Source organism: Salvelinus sp. IW2-2015, unplaced genomic scaffold (genome assembly GCF_002910315.2).
Source record: "Salvelinus sp. IW2-2015 unplaced genomic scaffold, ASM291031v2 Un_scaffold16469, whole genome shotgun sequence".
Lineage (NCBI taxonomy): Eukaryota > Metazoa > Chordata > Actinopteri > Salmoniformes > Salmonidae > Salvelinus > Salvelinus sp. IW2-2015.
In genome coordinates, this window is record NW_019957601.1 from 221,451 (window position 1) to 228,343 (window position 6,893).

A 6,893-nucleotide genomic window follows, 5' to 3' on the forward strand; every position below is an offset into this window, starting at 1 on the left:
GTACCTATCGTGTTGTTTTGTTTCCCACTATATGTGTTTTATAGATCAAAGTTAATTTTCACTTCATCCACAAAATAATCGCAGTTGGGCCCAGTTCAGAAAGGTGGGTTCAGATGACCTCCTACACTAAATGTTGTGAGATCCTGTGCCTTTTAACATATGCTTGTGAAAACGAAATAATGATCTATGGGCTTTAAGAGAAGCTTCTGAATAGGGCAAATTGACATCCTATGTTGAATGTCTAATTGATGTGTGTACCTGTGGTATTGTTATTTCTCGAAGACGCCTGTATCCGCTTCGAAATCTAGTGCCCTTCGCTTGTACATCATGGGAAAATCAGCTAAGACCTCAGGGAGCAATTTCAAAACGGCTGCAAGGCAACCACGTTCATTCCCCTTCTGTACAAATTCAATAGTACGCCCCAAGTGAAACAACTAGTATGTGGAACCTTTTGACGTCTTGCTGTCTATGGATATAGGTCCGCTTTCAGTGGGATTAGGAGAACTACGCACTTCATAGTAAGCTCCGAAAGGGAGCGTTGAGACGTACAGTTTTTCCGCGGGTCTGCAAAGTAGTTTGGAGAGTATCTGAAGTACCACGCACGAGACTATTGTCAACAAGGTACTCTTGATGGTAAGATTTGTAAGCTATTTTTGATTCTTCCATGGAAGAAACGCCCGGATATAAAATGTTAGTCTTCAAATCCTGACTATGGTTAAATCCATTTCTCGATTGTGTCGCTTATTCTAAAATTATGAGATTTTTAAGATTGAATCGGCATAACACTGGACGGAAAAGCCCGCCTGCAGAGGCAAGTAAGTCAAAATATAGCCACTGCTCCAAAAACCGCCCATACTAGTATGACACAGGACTACTGTTTGATTTTTACCATAGTTCGCACAAAGTGGTGTGTATTATAACGATTGTACATCCTTTTGAGAAATTGTTCTCTCTTGGCCTTTGAATGATAACATAAAATATAACGTGCTTTGGGGAACCATAAACGATTGAACCTATCGTTATGTTTTGTGAGGACGAAAACAGGGGGATGCTTGCAAGCCGATAGACACCATCCACCAGACCGGTCAAGCACGGGGGTGGGCAGCCATCGCATATAAGATGCTTTTGTGCTGTCCTAGAAGAAGAGGGACGATGGTGAATTTGCAGCTTCACAAACATAGGAGGTGCATCATGAGGTTGCGCAAAGTATTGCAATGTGATTGAGTATTGATATGCGAGACGAGTCAGCTAAAGAGGCATCAGTCTAGGTAAGTTCACAGCTTCGAGTGTCTGCAAAATTGGGTGCTCTTCCTAATGGACAATGACCCCAAGCATCACTTCCAAAGTTTCGCTCGAGTCACTAAATGGCTTAAGTGACAACAAAAGTCCATTAGGCATCTGTGATAGTGAGCTGATCACAAGCCCTTGACCCACTCAACCTTTGAAGATTTGTGGGCAATACTTGAAAAAGTGTGTGCGAGGCAGGGACGGTTTCTACAAACCTGACTCAGTTATACGGCTCTGTTAGTGAGAATGCGCCTTAAAATTCACTCCAAACTTATTGTGGGAAGCTTGTGAAAAGCTACCCTGAAAATAACGTTTTGACCCAAGTTAAACAATTTAAAGGCAATGCTCAAAATACTAATTGACGTAGTTTTATAACGTAAGACTTTCGAGGACCCTACTTGGGGGAGTGATGAAATGAGGCCACGCTGTCAATCTAATGAATTGAGTTGTCTCATTTCTACTATTATTGCCGTTGACAATTTTCCAACATTCTTAGAAAATAAATGGTGATTCCTACACTGAGCCTATCAGACAGTGCAGAGTAGAAATTTTGACTAGGACTTTAGTGTGAATCAGGAATTGGTGAAACTCTGAGGTTTACCAATGTATTTGGCTGAGTTGTGAGTGTAAAACTTGCCAAATCATAGTTGAAGCTTGGTTCATGGTATATTATTTCTTTAGATGATAGGGCAGAAGCATGTCGAGGAGCTGGAGAGTGGTCTTTGCACTAGAGGGAGGGAATGAGAGAAGACCGCACTTGCTCTTCCCTTCCTCTTGTTAGTCCGACTCCAACTTGGTGAACTCCTTCATTGGTCGCATGGGCTATAGATAAGGACAGAGCTGCTTGCTACATATGGGAAAGTGTCTAAATGAAACATGGTTGCCCTACATCTCAGGCTGCTAGCGTTGGTTCCTCTCCACGTTTCAAACTCGACCCCTCATCCTCTTCCTGCCCATCTAACACTGCTCTACTCACCCATCAATGACCTCGCCTACTCAGTCCCTTCACTACTTGTTGCTTGGTGTCATACCCTACCCATCATATGGAATGAGTGGAGTATTATCGAGATAAATAAGAGACTTGCGCACGGTCGTAGGAACTTCGAAAAGTGGTTAAAGCTATCCTTAAGCTTGTCTCTCTCTCACTCCCCCTCTATCTGGCAAATCTTCTGTACGTCATACTTAACCCCCTCCTCCCCTAGTGCTCTCCCAATCATGTCCATCCATGCCCAGCGCACGCACAGTCGGCCTCTCCTTTGGAAGGGGTGTCCGCTGCGCACCTCTCAGGCTGTGTTGAGGGGTTTTCTCCTCCCTCACACTCCCATAGCCCCCTCTTTCTCTCCATCCATTCATCCCTCTCTTTGAGGGCTGCCTCTCAGGCTGTGTTGAGGGTTTCCTCCATCCCTTAGGCCCTGACAGGGAGAGAATCATTAGCGAACATCAATGGAGGTCCTCTGGTGTAATTGCAGAGGGCAAGGAAGGGATTGAGTTTGAGTGTTTCTGTGTTTCTAAGTGGATGTGTGTGCATGCCTGTTTCTGTGCGTCCGTGTGTGCGCACACATTTCTATGGAGWTATGTGTGTGTACGTGTCCCTGTATAGCTGTAACCATTAGCATTATGGACAGGGCTGGTAATGTACAGAGAAAGGCTGTAATGGAGTGTAATGGTGGAGTGTTGTGAGGCCAGAGTGTTGCTGCTTATMAAGTACATGCCCCACCAGGCTCCCTGCTCTGCCCTCTGAATACTAAACACTAACAGAGCAGCCACACACTGACTGCATCCCAAATGGCACCCTAGTCCCTATGTACTTTTGCCCAGGGCCCATAGTGCGTTTTATAGGGGATAGGGAGCCATTTCGGACACAGCTATTGACTAGTACTGCAGCTGCAACCGCATGTGGATTCATATGCTCTGGTAATCACCACCAAGCACTCACAGTGACAAAACATAGAGGGGTGGAGGGAGGGACAGATGGAGGGGGGTGGAGCAAGACAGGGAGAGAGAGACAGGGAGAGAGAGACAGGGAGAGAGAGACAGGGAGAGAGAGACAGGGAGAGAGAGACAGGGAGAGAGTAGAAGGGTGGAGAGAAAGAGTAGAAGGGGGGGAAGAGAGTAGAAAAGGGTGGAGAGAAAGAGGGTAGAAGGGGAGAGAGAAAGAGTCGAAGGGGGGAGAGAAAATGAATGATTAAATAAAGGAAATAGCGTGTGCAAGTCACTGTTTGCTTGTACATCTCTACAGACACTAAGGCCTGCCTCAGTCAGAGCTGATGAGTGTGTGTGTAGGTGTGTGTGTCAAGGTGAGAGGCTGTCATGATGCTGGGTCTCAGCTAGGGCTGCAGGATATGGGCAAATAATCTAATTGGCATGACATCGAATGACAAAAGCCCTAGCTGGGTGTAGCGACTCCTATAACTGCATTGCCAAGGCACGTGTGTGTGTGAGAATGTGTGTGTGGGGACAGTGCTGTGTGTTGTTGTGTGCTTGTGTGGCAAGGGTGCTCGCTGTTGGCAGTGAGCGTTGTATGTGCTGTGTCCTGTGGGACCAGCCATACACAATGACTCAGCTGCTTCACTCTGACCGACTCAAGAGAAGAAGTCAGCGTGCATGTCACAGGGTCACAACCAGCTTCCTTGAAACAGGACTGAGACACCATCTTACAGTTTTGGAGTTAAAGTGTGTGGATGTGTGGTGTGAATGGTGTGCCTGCTGTGTGCTCACTGTGCTCGATGTGGTGAATGAGTAGCTACGCGTGGAGCAAGAGAGAACGGGCGAGACGAGAGCCTTGGTGAGAGCGAGTTGAAGGGCGTCGGTGAGAGCCAAGAATTAAGAGGAAGATGAAAAAGGGTAGAGACAAGAGAAGTCGTGTTATTACAGTCCTTAACACGACTGAAGCCAACTCACGCGAGACTTGGCGCGCTCCAGCCTCACACAGCCCTGTAGACAGGTTGGCCATTTCATGTAGTGCTCTTTGTGACCTCCTGGTCCATCTGCACTCTCATCCCCGCCCTGACACTAACAGACGCGCAAGCACAACACAAAAGCACAATTAAGAAAATAATTAAGCAATTTGAACACACTACCACCAATACACACCACCACCACTCTCAGAACTCACGTAAAACTATCATCCAAAATTAAGTGTCACTGGAGAGTGCTCGTCACCAATGAATCAAACAAGTACAATATTAATTCTGACAATAAATAAGCAAAAACAAAAAAAATAATCCAGAAGCCTAAATGAAGTCAATTATGAGAATTAGCATAACTCCTGGTTTAAATAGGTACTGCTAGTGGATCCAGAGACTGCATTTCTTCCTCAACTGCCCACTTAACTTCCACTTTACTATAAGACTTCGGAAGAAAGTGACCAAAAAGTTGCTCTCTGCTCAAAATGTTTCTCCGTATTATTTCTTCCGTTTCTCACTTTAATGAAACAAGTTAACAGAACATGATTCTTACGATGTCAGAGATCGGCGTTTGGGACCGTCGATTCAGAAGTCTCGGGATGCGGCCCCTGTCGAACCATCTTGCCGCGTGCGGGGACTGGGAGCTGGAGGGCCTGTCCGGCCCAGCTGGGTGAGGGTTTCCGGTTCCGCCGACCGCCCAGGTGGGGCGTGGTCGACCACCGCGTGTCGGGCGGTTTGCGCATCCTCGTGGCTCAGACTGAGCTGCTGGCACTGGGTCACTACATGGGGGCAGAACCAACCCTGGCGATGTAGGCGTAGTCACCCTTGGCGGATAGGAGACGGAGGGTATTCTAGCGTGTCTCGGCAATCGCCGTGGAAAGGTGCAGCGGAATGAGGACGATGGATTAAAGTGCCTGCTGTGTGGTCGGCTACCTGCCAATATTCCTGGGGAGAGGTTAAAGAATTAGAACAATTGTGTGTAATATGAAGTTGACAGCCGTTGTTGCGTAATGCAACTCACCCTGCCGTGCGTGGCATGTTGCCACGCTGCTATAGGTGGGGCTGACGGCGGAACTGGACTGCCGTGAGAAGAGCCAGAGTCCAGGATCCTCTGGGGCCGAGCGTTCATAGTGGCCTGGGGAGACAGAGACAGAGACAGGGCCTGAGAGACCGGCGACAGGAGGAGAAGAGAGACGGAGAGACCGGAGGAGAAGAGAGAAGAGAGAGCAGGAGTACAAAAAGTGAGGAATGAGAAAAGCCATGAAGAGCTCAATGCAACATAAGCAAACAGGCTAAACCATACTTTGTAAGGAAACTTACTGTACTATGTTCAGTAACTTGAACAGTTGGGTGAACTTCTACTGTATTTCAACATATTACCCTTCAACACATGATCTATACAACACCAGCAACAGCCAGACACCTTGAAATCCTCCCGGTACTGCACCCATCAATAACAGAATCAACGCCAGTATACACTGAAACAGATATTCACCAGAGGAGAGTAAAACTCAATAAGGGAAACCTGATGAATAACAGTGAGTTGTTTACAAAAGCCTGAGCAGAGAGAAAAACCTTGTTAGCTTTAGGAGATACAGTTAACACCAGCAAACATACTTTACCATCTGGAAATGCCAGTAGTAGTGTGTGTATTGTGTGTGTGTGTGGGTTGCGGCAGCATCAATTACTTGTGTTTGCAGGCGAGCGCTTCATTAAAAAGAAGCACAGAAATGACAGTCGTTACGGACGGGCTGTCACTAATCTGAGAGGCTTCACAAACCGCAGGAGTAAAATATGAATAAGGTGGGAGAAAACAAGTAATTATCACACACCACCACGCTGGCACATCGTAATGCCACGCAAACACAGAAAGCATCTTGGCAAAAATCTCTTAACATGCGCACACGCACAAACAGACACCATCACAGCGAGAGAGAGCTGAGAAGCAGTATTTATTTATTTTTTGACAGAAATCTTCAAAAGGGTAAAATTTCTCTCATCTCCCACTGGGAGTCTTTGCAAAGTGTTAATTGAGATGCTCATATCAACTAAGGAACAACGGAGATATGGAGCTTTCCCTCTGTACAAAAAGAGTCCAGGTATCATTACTAAACAATAGTCACAGCAAGTGGAAGAAAAGGAGAGAGAATAYCAAAAGGAGGAAGATGTGAAACGTGCCATTTTATCACAATCAGTAAGAGCTGGTGATGAAGCCGGTCTGACAGCGTAACCGGGATGTTATTTCCCATGTAACATACACAGTCATAATGATTCTTGCATGGAAGACAATAGGTATCGTTACCCCACAGACTAAGCTTCCTGTATGCAAAACATACCATTGTTGAGTAACTGTGTCCCATAATTGCATGGCATTCAGTGGTTRAAACCAACTCGTRCCACCACCAGTGTGTACATAGTCATCTTCGCCGCACAGCTGTATGGTTTCCCCATAGACAACGCTTCCTAACGTAATGCACTCAAAACATGATATATTGTTGCATAACTGTACGCTGCCGAGTTCTTCGCTCGAACAGACGCGTCCAGTTCCGCCACCGGTGCACTTAACGGAGACGCCAACGCGGCGCTGAGGAACATCCTGCCCCCCCCACCCCCCTCTACTTACTTCCCTTACTTATTCATCACTTCCAAAAGCCAAGCTAACAAAATGCACACAGCTAGAGAGATACTGTAGAGTATATA